This window comes from Lissotriton helveticus, chromosome 5_1 (assembly GCF_964261635.1).
Source record: "Lissotriton helveticus chromosome 5_1, aLisHel1.1, whole genome shotgun sequence".
NCBI lineage: Eukaryota > Metazoa > Chordata > Amphibia > Caudata > Salamandridae > Lissotriton > Lissotriton helveticus.
Genome location: NC_136065.1, coordinates 357,794,850 through 357,807,756, shown reverse-complemented (window position 1 = coordinate 357,807,756; position 12,907 = coordinate 357,794,850). Strand labels below are relative to the sequence as shown.

The following is a 12,907-nucleotide window of genomic DNA, read 5'->3' as shown; positions in this document are numbered from 1 at the left end:
TAATTACCCTGTCAACACTTGCATAAACAGATTGGACTATTAGTGTACATGCACTGTTTGCCAACCTTAGAACTATTAGGTCAATTTCCCCATGCTGGTGTGTGTAGAGCAAAATAATAGTGCATAACATGCAGTGGAGTAGTGTGGCTCACTGGTTAGAGGCAGCAGGCCTGAGAGCAGAAGTCAGCCCGGGATCAGGGTTCAATTCCCGACGCGGCAGGGTCGTGGACCTTGGTCAGCGGACTTGATAATTCTCGCTTCGGTGCTTACTCTAATCAGGGGTTCCACTCGGCAACTCTGGGCATTAGCTTGCCTAATCTCCACAACGGCCCCACCAATTCCGGGGATGCCTGGCTCCACCTTGGGGACTCCCAGCAAGGGACCATCCCACAGGGAAAGCCAGGACGGGGTCCCCAGAGTTATACAGCGCCGGGACGCCCCGTTGCTGGGGCAGCTGTGCGCTTTACAAGTATACTACATTTACATTTACATTTACATTTACATTTAGAGTGTGCACAATTAGAGGCACTCCGGGGTTGGGGGTCATCCCAGTGCATCCCCAAGATGTGTGGTCTATTTCATGTTTAAAATACAAAGCACAGTGACTAAGTTAAAATCCCAACAAATACCTTGTTACATTTTCCCTATCCAGACAAGCGGCCTTCAGCGTTATCTCTGGGTCTTAAGCAAGAGCCCCGACGGCCCATCGGTATCTCAAGGGTTAAACGTTTCCTAACTTCCATACTGTCTGGTGTGCTCCAGACAGCATTTCACTCTCATTTTGTGTTTGCTGGAGGCCCTCGGGTCTGGCTGCTGTGTCAGAAGCCTCAGAAATTTGACAGATCTCACATCTCCTGCTCATTTTCTAATGAGCCTTTGCATCAGGCCTGATTAGCGTAATAAAGAATTCATGAGGCAAGTGAATGTAACATGAAGACACCTTGAAGAGGAGAGAGGAAGGCGCGAGTCAAGCGCTCCCAGGAAAGGTCTTGCCTTTTTCACCTCCCTTTAATTGTTCTGACAAAGACACTTCATCAGACTTGGCACATGTTGGGATCCGGGGCGGACTGGGGCAGGAAAAATGCCTGTGCATCAAAATTAAAGTGTCCCCCTTTAGTGAATCAGAAGGCTTAAAAAAATGGTGGCCCAATAGGGCAGTTTTTAACTTGTAAATGCGCACTGTAGAGTGTTTTGTGGGTTATGGGAGACTGCACGCCTTTGTGATCGCAGCAGGCAATGTTTGTGGGGATATCTGTGAAATTGAAAGTAAAATCCGACCCCTAGCCCATACAACAGGACCAAAAAACAGTCAAAACACCAGTCCACAAACTGCAGTATTTGATCAGCTCTTCTGGCGCAGCCATATTGCCCTGTGGCCTGTTCAACCCTGGTTGGGGGTTGAACTTGCACTACATACTGCGCCTTGAGCTAGTCTACTAGGCTTTTGCTCTATTACATGTAAATTTTTACCATGTGAAGTGTTATACTACACTTCTTGTTAGCCTTCTATCCATGGCTTCATAATTTATCCATCATTTTAACAACTATACAGGCATTGGCAATAGTAAGAGGTCTGGGATTATGGCGCGTAGGCATGGTACAGGGGAGGTAGAGAGAGAGAGAGATAGAGAGAGAGAGAGTGGGGGGGAGGGGGAGGGTGGTTTACACCAAAACAGCCAATAGCGATGATTCAAGATGTGATTGACAAAGTCTCAGGCTAATGTTGGATGGCTTCCCCTTTGGGAATCCTTTTGGAAAGCGAGGAGCAAGAGGCTTGCTCCACCGATGCCTTCCAAAATTATTTTGTGCTTTTTTTTCTTCTTCAATCAAGCAATGTATCCTCACGCAGTGTTAATATACAAAGGCTTATTGGAAAAAAAAAGTTGACAATTTTAGGAATGCAATCACAGTGATGGAGCTCTACTGTTCCTTGCAAGCCATCATCTCTCTGTTTGTAGCCAATCACATGTGGTTGCAAAGAGTAATCAGGCTTATTTATATTTGGCAGGTCGTTGAGTGCGTCCCGCGCCAGATTTTGTGACGCAGGCTAATAGTACTTAGGTCCCATCGCAAAATTACAGAAAGACCGCAAATAGGTCTGTGCTCATTTTGCAGCCTGTTATTGAACCTCCCAGTTAATACATCAGGCTCCTAATAAAGATTAGAAGCAGAACTAAAGACACCGTAACAAGGCATGTAAGCAATTCAGCTTTGTAGGAGGTGTCGCAGTAAAAAAATGCACTCCATTAAATGAAAAGCTTTTCTCAACACTACCCTACAGTTTGTTGAGTCAAAGTGTTGTCTGAACTAAAAATAATTCTTAACATCATATCCATTAATGTGTGCATGTGGTGAGCACTAGCACTGCCATTGCTTGCGCTGGGCGCACCTTTTAAAAGGTGCCCTGTGCGAAAACAATGACAATGCGGCCTATTACGATGTACGCGCTTCCCCCAGGGCAGAGCATTTGGGGGAAAACACAGTGCGGTTGCTGACAGCCACTCTGTGTTTTCACAGTGCAGGCGGAAATCCACCTGCACTTTTTAAAAGGGATTAGAGATACCCTTGCAGGTGGGTGCGGTCAGTCACTGCACCCGCCTGCAAGGAGATGTCTGGGGGGTCCATAGGACTCCCTTTCTCCCCTCCAGAAGGTTGCTCTCTGTGGGCGCACTCACACCTAGAAAGTGGCGCACTGTGAGTGCGCCCATTGAGAGCTTCTTTGCATCTGCGCCCGCGTCTGTAATATGGCACGGGTGCAGAGACAAAGGTATTTCCTCATTTTCATAGTGCTCACCCCTATGCAAATGAGGGAATGCCCCCTGAAGGTAACATTGGAGCTTTAAGTGTGCCAGCACTATCGCTATTACTGAAGGGGATTCACAAGCTTCTGTGGCCCGTTCTGTAATACCAAAGTGCCCTGGGGGTACGCAAAGCAGGCGCAAACGCCCATTGTGCCCCCGGGGCACGTATTGTAATAGGAAAACAGTGACAAATGGAGAAAGGAGGAATCAAAAAGAACTTGCACAAGTGAGATAAAGAGAAAGAAAGTGTAGGGTGATAAAACGAAGAGGTATAAGTTGGTATCAGGAATATACAGGTATTTGGAAGCACCAGCTGCAAGCTCCCCCCAAAATCTTTGGGTCTGTGCCCTTAATTTTTCTTTCAAAATACTTAATGCCAATAGAGCGTACCATCATTTAATAAAATGGCTGTTTATCATCCTTTGAACATGACACACTTCAGTACCCCTTTAAAAAGCTTGTATGGCTAACTCTGCTGCTAAAATGTCACAAGTATGCAAAACAATGAGTCAGTGGCATAGCAAGGGGGGCGGCTTCCAGGAGGCAAAGGCAGGGACCGCCACAAGCGGCAAAGTGTCTAGCTACACCACTGCAATGAGTAAACTGTGGGTGTAAGTCAGTATTTAGCTGTGCGTAGCTGCATGCTCTTAACCTTTATCAGATCCATATATGTTCTTAGAATACCTGTTTTTGAAACTAGTCCTACGATTGAAATGTGTCTCAAAAGTTGAGCACTGTAACTGATCTCAGCTAAAAGCTTGCTCTGAGATTTGAACTCATGCTGCACTGATCAGTCAAATAGAGTTTCTTTCAGAGTTATAAGATACACTATGACCTACCCATCAAAAGCTGTAGATACAGAAAAAATTACCTACAACTCAGTGGTAATTTGACCTGATAATTACTCCCTAAGATCCTGGTTGGGGTGTTTCATACCCACCACAAATGAAAGCCCTGTTTTCTCGGTGGAAGAAGTAGGTAATACTTTTCGAGATAGGTTCGATTTCCTGACAAATGTAGATGGAAAACTTACTCCCTGGAATTTGCTCACTGTACAAACTGTAGCGAAGTCTCAAGGCATTCAAGCGAATACTGTACGAAAGAACACTCGTGAGACAGGCAATCATCTCCCCAGTGTAGAAAGGATTTAACATCTACTTCCCCTTGGAAAGACACTATCTTTAAATATAAGGACCATCACTGAAGAAAGAGCAAAGGAAGAGGATTCTTGGACAGATTTGTCCAAAGATTATCTGAACCACAAAACTAAAAATACTTTTTTGTTTAGCACTATCCCGTCTATGTTTGCAGCTCACTACTGCATTGATTCTAAGCAGAGGGCTCAGCAATTTTAAACAAAGCCCTTGCCCAAATAGGAATCTGCGTTTCCCTTAGTTTTAACTTCAAAGTCTGCTTACAATATTAAGGAAGAAAAAAACAACCTATGGACTTCTCCCCCACTGTCTTCGCTAATCATTATTATTTTTTTAAATTTCTATCAGTGATTTTATATTTTTACTATTTGCTAACCTCTTGAAATGCAAAGAATACATTTCAGATGCAGTGGTACAATTTGCTGAAAATCTGCATAGGTGTACAATGGTACGCATATCAGGTATCTTCCTTCAATTTGGCACATCGATTTTATTACAATGGAATTTAGTATTTCTAATGGTGTTTGTTCTTATCAGTCCAAGCTAGAATTCTACCAATATATGCAGATCTGCTAGCCAAGCACAAAGAGCAAACAAATACATATTTATTTGTCGTTTGTGGTAAAGTGGCCACTACTGCATAGCTCAAACAGTGGAAAGAATGTTCATAGTGTTTTATCTGAGAGGTACTACATGAATATTTCACGCTTAGAGGAATCTACATCAACACTTCTATATAACACTTAGCAAAAACACATATGGGCAAATCAATGTTTAAAATTAAATTGCTTTCTTTTAAAAAACAAAGTAGTCACTCGTGATCTATGAAAAATATATCTTTGGGGATTTTGATCCATTTCACAGCATCTTAAATATATTTACCTAGATAATCCTGTAACTACTGCTGTGCTATAAATTGTTATTTTGATGGCATTCTGATCAAAGCCCAATTTATCAATACAGGGAGACAATGGGACAGGAGATACTCAGAAGCAGCAATATTAGGAGATGCAGAGCACAATGTCATGGAAACATTGGGGGATCCTGAGACAAGTAGACCAGGACCACTGGGAGAAAGTGAAATGCATATATACTGGAAAACCGACAGATTAAGAAACAGTTTAGTTCTGGGAGACCTGAATTAATGAAAAGGCAAATTTTCTGTGTTTGCGCCTGGTGGTATCCTTTAAGCAGGTGCCCCAGGTGCAAACCAGGGAAGTTCGCTGGTGCAGTGAGTGACTGCACCTGCCTGAAGGGGGATGTCTCGGGGATCCATGGGACCCCTTTCATCCTTTGAGAGGGCTGCCCTATGGGGAGCACTGACAGTGTACCACCTTTATGTGGCACACTTTCAGTGCGCCTCCTAAGCAGGAGCAGCCAGTGCAAGTAAAAGCGAAGGGTGTGTTTCGACAAACGACAATGAGGGAAAAATAATTAAATAATTATTTTTCCCTCATCATCTGTTGAATCCACCCACCCCGCCCCGCCGCTCTTACCTGCATGGGCCGCTCCTGCTCCTAAGAGGATGTTTGACTCTGCGCCTATGTTGGTAATACAGCATGGCACAGAGGCAAAGTGATTCCCTCATTTGCATGGGGCCAAGCCCCCATGCAACTGAGGGAACGCCCCCTCTTGATTGTGCTGTTGCAACGTGTGTGCTAGTGCTATTTGTATTACAGAAGGGGCTGCACAGGTTTCTGCGACCCCTTCTGTAACACCAGTGCCCCAAGAGCATGCAAAGCAGCCAAAAATGACCGTTACGCCCCAGGACATTTTATTTAATACAGCCCCATGTCTATTAGAAGACAAAAAGACAATTGCTGACCACTGACTCAAAAACAATGAATACTAGGTAGCATGGACATTGAAAGACAAGGACACTGGAAAAAGGACATTGAAAGACATACATTGGTAGACATTAACAGTGGGGTGGTAGTGACGTTAAACAACATAGATTGAGATGATGTGGCATTACGATACGTAGATACATGGATACTGTGAAACAATGAAACTCTGAATACTGATTTCTTCGAGAGGTGCCCAAGGAGATAAAAACCCTGGCGAGAAAAGAACACATGAGAAAAAGACAGTGGGAGACAAGGCAACACTGAAAATTAATGACTAGCAACACTGGCAGATTACAAGATATTCTCATGTAGATATATGGACACGGATGGATAGTTACATTGGGAGATCTGGACACTGGGAGACATAGACAATGAGAGGCACAGTACCAGGGAGTCATGTACACATCAGACACAGATAGAGAATTTACGAATAGGGGTGTTTTTTTATTATTGATACATTTTAGTTGCACCATTTTAATGTGATTAGGATGATTTTTGCCCTTTAGGGCATAAGGACTTCAATATGAGACATTTTGGCTTATTGGGGAAAAGATCTTAAGTAGGGCATTACTGTGACTTCTCCCATTCTATGACTGATTTCTCTAAATGGATAAGTGATATTCAACACCGGGGAATAGTGGCCTCCAATTGGGACGTATCTAGTTGACCAACTTTAGGTATGCTGCCACTTTATTGATTGTTGAATGAATGGCTGGATGGTTGTGGACAATTGAGTATGTAATTGATTTCAGTGCCAAATGGGCAGAATCTCATTATAGTTATGAAAACAACCACCCAAATGTTCTCCATGCACTAAAATGAAATGTATGGCATGGTTTCATGATGAGATGGGGACCAACATCGATGCAATAAAGTTTTTAAATGGACAATATTCAAATACAGAGTGAATCTCTGTACTGTATAAATTTGCAAAATTTGAATTATTGGTTTGAACGTACTAGTCATCAGTAGATGTTGTGTAATAGAAAATGTTGAAAAGATCCTAGATTTGATTAATATGGAATGTTAATTTCTATTTGCGACTTTATCTTTGTGTGTTTTTATTTAGATACATATGAAAACAACTGTTGTTTGTGAAAGAGACAAGTATCAGCATTAGTCTTGACAAAGGTGGTGCATGCTGAGAAAACACACCGAAACGCATCAACGCCATTATTTGAGTTAAATTCGAGGAACGACTTTGCCAGTATTTATCGATGTGACTCTGACAGGGTTATAACAGATTCCAACGAATTAACGTTTTTGATGATTTAGTATAATATCACTGGTTTTAGTCTCTTGTCGTGTATATTCTATATATGTTTTTTAATGCAAAGATTTTTGTGTTCGGCTTTTTATGAAATGTTCAGATGTATAAAATGTACTGATGAAATTGTAATGTTTTTATCTTGTAATTGATAATAAATTTATATCCTTGGAAATATTTGGGTCTTTTCAAGATTGTATTGTGCTTTTATTGATAACTATGGGATTACCTTTTTCGTGGCACTGAGTATGGATATAGTGCGAAGCATGAATAAGTGAGTGTGATTCTGGATTAATTTAACTCCAAGGGAATTACGATTTTTTGACATAAGTGATAATCCGAATCATTCCATAATTCTATTTCTTCTGTGCTTTCTACCATTACTCAAAAGAATGACATATCAAATAACCTCATAGCTTACTCAAAAAGTCTCTTTCTTAAGGTAGTCTGCGCTCGCTCTAGTAGCAGAAGGACCCAATGCATCAATGAAATCCCAAAAAACAAAGAAGAAAAAGTTGAGAAGACAGCTTCCCCAAACTACCCCCATCTCATATAGGTTCTTGAAAAAATCAAAAGTCGCAACTCTTATACAATCACTTCCCCCCACCCTCAATCATCCGCCACAGCCCTTCGTATTAACATGCGTCTAAGTTTCCTCTCAGATTTGTCTAACTGAACCTTCTCCGGTTTACCAAGAGCATGGAAATACTGTGAAACAGGAGCACTGATACTGAAAGTTAGACACCCAGATACCAGGTCTGATTAACAAAGACATGGAACACTAATGCATGATATGCAAAACATTTTGCTGATGAAAATCCTTTGATTTGCAAAATCACATTGTTTGAGAGAGACAAATGGTGTTGGGCCAAAGCTTTCCCCACTCACAAAAGGGATCAAGTAACTCAACCTAATTTGAAAATGGGAAGTGGTCCCTAAAGACAGCTTTCTCTTTGGTAATCCTCTCAGCCAGCCTTTGGTGGAGCATGTTGTGATGTTTGGACCACAGCATGCCCCCTCATCTGGACCACTGAATGCTCCCCAAAATGTGTTTCCAAGTAAAACAATTTACTTATTTACTTTTTTAAAGAAAAGCAACTTATCCACTTTTAACGGACACGGGCTGCTTCAGAACCCGAGCTGTATACATGTATTCTTTAAGGGAAAGTAAGTTCAAGGGTAGTGTGCTGCTGTCAATTGCTGACCATCATTCCTGCATTCACAGCCAGTCAAAGCAAACACAATACGATGATGGATGGAGTGCTGAAACAAGAAGAATATGAGCTTTCAAATCTCTGCCCTCTTCTCTCGTACTGCCCTTGAAAATGCTAAGGACCCTCCTCTTATCAATTCCCCTACTCCCTGCTGACAATCCCTAATTTCCTCCTGCCATGGTAACTTCCGGTCAACATGCGCCTACCCCTCGTCTTAGATTTATGAGACGATAACTACTTTGGTTTACCAAGATCAATGCCTTCTATAAAATTCTATATTCTGAAGACAATGCTCCATGTACATCTATGTGTATCTTTTATACAATTTCTATAAAAATGGAAGTACTCCCCATTTCTTGTAAGACTATACCCTAGAAATATAAAAAAAAATATTTGTGTAACTCTGTAGAAATTGCCCGCCTACACATTTGTTAACAGTATGTGCCAACACTTTCAGTCTGTAAAAAGCTCCACAATCCCCTGGGCTAGCTCAGTACTATAAAAGTATCCTGATAAAATAAAATACAAAAATATGCCTGGTCAACCTTGTTAACGAGCAGTCAAATGTCACACTGCCCTGTGTTTGGATTGAAAAGGCATTGAAAGTACGATCAGCTCACCTAAGGTAAAAACTATGTTCAGTTTTCTTCTAGCATATAGAACTGTGTTGGGATCATGTTCATCAAAACAAGAAAACCCTACATAAGAGTCAACTGTCAATTACTGTTAGAATCAATTGATATCATATTTTGAATTCATAACAATCCTAGGCAACTAGGGGCTTTATGGAAATTCAAGTCCTATAAATAAAGCAATAATAGGCGCATAAGTTCAGTGTACCAGACAAAGAACAGTTAAAATTGTATCACTTTATTCATATAAAAGTTAAAAATTATTGCATAAACATATAAAAAAAAAAAAATTGTGCCTGGCATAATATCTAAGTGATGTATTAATTACCTAGCACAAGCATAAAATAGTCAATAACTTAAAGACAAAAATAAAAATAAAATTTGTTGTCTTTAAGTTATTGACTAATTTTGAGCTTTTATATGAATAAAGTGATACAATTTTAACTGTTCTTTGTCTGGTACACTGAACTTATTGTTTTATGTATAGGACTTGAATTTCCATAAAGTCCCTAGTTGCCTAGGAATGTTATGTAATTGATGGTTGTTTCCCTGTCCTAGGAACTTCTAGTGTTTTCAGAGGGTCCCTCATAATTTTTTGATTTTCTGAATTCACTCCACTGTCTAACATATTAAAAGCGATCTCGGTCTAATACATTTGGGTACCCTCTTTATTTAGAATCAAGAGAGCACGTGCATGTGTTTTTTTGAATCCATTTATTTATTTATTTTTGCTTTAAAATATTTCATTTCAACAGATATCAATCAATCATTCATCACCATAAATGCAATGCGAACAAGGCCACTCTTTTATGACGTCCTTAAACTTACAACAGCACACAAACCTGTTCTAATAGAGCACAGATTCACGTTCTTTGGGGTTGTTATCAACGAAGCTGGAAACCTGCTTTTTTTCTTGAACCGGAAGTGTTTACCCTTTGAGTCAGAATCCGTTTTTAGTGAGCATGCCTAATAGGGTATGGCCTAAGGGGAACATGGGTAAGAACTTTCCATAGAGGAGGTGAGCCTGTCTTCATGTCTGCTGACCCATGGCTGATATCATGTATGTGCTGTAATTGAAACTGATTTAGAAGAAAAACTATCAGTATGGGCAGAGTGCTCACACAGGACGGGCCGGCCACTACCTCCCTTCTTTCATTCAGACTTGGCCAATAATGTTCTTTTTAAACCAAAAAAAACGTGCATGTGCTTTAAATTGCAGGAATTTGTTAACTATGCAGTGTTGACCCTTGGGCATTGGCTATGCGTGTCCACTGGCAAGTCTTTTGATTTAAGAAGCCAAATTGTCTGCACTGGAAGTTAAGAGCAGGCACGTCTTCACTTTCACAGCTGTCTAATGTTCCTGAAATTGTTCGGTCAGGCATGCTATTAGCACAATTCAAATTTAAACTTCTATTTTGTTTTCTGCAAGTACTGCCCCTTTCTCAACCATCTCATAGCCAGGACCCTTGTCAACAGTTACTGGGAGCTGAATATGCAAGCATGGATTCTGTTCGGTGGAGGAGACGCTGCTTTTACATGAATCTGTTTTCTGCCCTTATTTTAATCATTTCAAGCTAAAAAGTGTGTGTCCGAAGAAAATATGCATAATAACAGAGAATGCTGTGCCTTATCTCTGTAGTTAAATTCCTTGATATTATCCTGAAGACAATTTAATCGTTTGTAGATAGCAACAAGAAATGTTTATAAAAATTTTAAGTGAAATAAAAACAACAGGGTTGTGCAAAGTGAGGGAGGTCTCATTAAGATCCAAATTATTAGCCTAGTTATAGTTTGAAGATTCCCCGTTAAGTAATCTACAAATGTGCATATTTGTGTCACACAAACTTTCCTCGTGAATGGTATTTGGGGTTTTCAAATTCAGTGGCGGCTTCTCCGCTAAGGCGAAGGTGCGTCGCCCCACTGCTAGGTAACATTATTATCATTTTATTTTGTCCTCCTGCTATGGCAACATGCATGAGGGGGGAGGGCGGGCCTGCAGAGCAGGGGAGGAGTGGTAGAACACTCCTAAGTGCACAATGACTGTTTGGCCGGCCCCCGCGGACCTCCCAAATCAGTTATGCGCACTTTCCCTATTCTCTATGAAGGCTGCTTCCCCCTGGCTGAGCGCTGTGTCAAGGCACTCAGACCAATTACAGCGCTGGATTGCAACTCTGTGATTGGCTGAGGGGAGCGTGGGAGCCCTGGTACTTCCTACTTCTTGTTTCTCACAAGAAGCCAAGAATAGTATGGGACGGAACACAGGAGAGGCGGTGGCGGCGGCCAGCCACCGCTGTTACAGGGGGCCGATATTGCCTCTATGCTGCAAAACCAGCTCCCCAGTAACAAAATCAGCTACCCAGAGGTCCAAAACCAGGCCTCACCCTGGCAGCCCACCGGGAAAATGCCCAGTGCCCACCAAGGCCAGAACGGCCCTGGATCTGGCTGACGAAGGAGTCAGGAAGAGATTTGGGGTCTCCAGAGCAGTATGCAGTCTAAATCTAACTCTCCCTCTGCCCATTTCTAAAATCAGTTGTCTCCTTTTACTGTCTTATTTTTGCTTGTTTCATTTGTTTGTAGAGTTCAGTATATGCCCCAATCACAAAATAACTTATACTCCTGCACTGGAATTCCCTATTAGCGTATAGATAGATTGGTGAGAAGTTGTCTTAAGGGCTCTGTAGCTTTGGTCTTACTTTAGTATCTCTCAAAGGTACACCTGTACATGAAAAAAATGTAATGCCATTATATCTGCCATTGTATTTTTATCTATATTTTGGGAACACTATTAAGCAAGTGCTTAGTGCAGCCACAGGCACTTCCAGGTTGTAATCACTACACTAGCTCATATGGGCCCCCAGTGTAGCTAGATACATAGGTAGGCGCGAGTTCAACGTCCACAGACTTCCTGCTTTGTGAAATGTTGCCTTTCAGGAGTTCCTGTCATGTGACCTAATGGCCTTCCTCTGAGTCTTCCTTCTCACTGTCTGGGCAAGCACTCCCTCTAAATAGACCTAAAAAAAGTTCAAGAGAAACATTCAAACACATGCTAATCAGGGAGGGATCCCTTGGGTGTTCTGAATGAGCTGGAGGACTACTCACTTGGCAGGCTTTGGCCCGTTTCGCTAAATATAACCGTTCTTCATCCAAGAGCGGGCCCAAGGAATGTATATTTTTATATGCATTTAAGCAAGTCCAATAGCAATTCAAGACTGGCACTGGCTGGAGAGCAAAGCACAGATATCGCTCTCCAGGGCAGCAGTGTACCATGCAACTAGCCGGGTTGGGCTAATAGCTCACAGCCATTGTAAGGCGACGAGTTAAGTGGTCCGGAGGATGCTGGAAGCATGAAATCCCCTGTGACTCTCGAAATACCATCACTGAAGCATCTTTTGATCAAGTCGCCCCTCCCCCTTTGTCCCTCACCCACTCAGGCTGATGTTCACTGACAAGAATGTGGAATGCCTGTGAAGAATGTGTACTGCCACAATGATTTCTGTCCTCAAACTAGACGCCACAGACAGACCGTCACTTGTCAGGAAAAACAATATTAAAAATCCTCTGTTGTAGTCTTTGTTTCAGCACAATGTACTGGGATTTGAACTAGTAAGCTGCATTGGAAGGCGAGGCATGACCCCCTTAAAACGTTCAATGTAAGCACCTAAAATATGACTTATTGCAATCAGAAAACTGAGTTGGCCAAAGATTTAAGCAAATGAAACATGAAATATGTGAAAACCCATTCTTATTCGAAATTACATGCACACCATTTAGATATCAAGCCTTTAAAATGTGGGCCCAATTTCCACATTTAAACCCCATTGTTCTTTGAGTGCTGCAGAGAGAGAGCGAGAGAGAGAGAGCAAGAGAGAGAAGTGTGGGATGCTTTAAACGTATATATTTATTACCTCACCCACGGTGTGATATTAAATGTGGTAAGCCTTGGTTTCCTATTGATAATGGGAATAATTGCTACAGTAGTCATATATCTATGT

At 41.7% G+C, this 12,907-nt stretch overlaps 1 protein-coding gene across 2 annotated transcripts in view; it reads right to left on the bottom strand.

Annotated features, from left to right (window-relative positions):
* The window catches only part of PRDM16 (PR/SET domain 16), a 1,067,934-nt gene that overhangs the window by 978,697 nt on the left and 76,330 nt on the right, over positions 1 to 12,907 (bottom strand). The window lies entirely within an intron of this gene.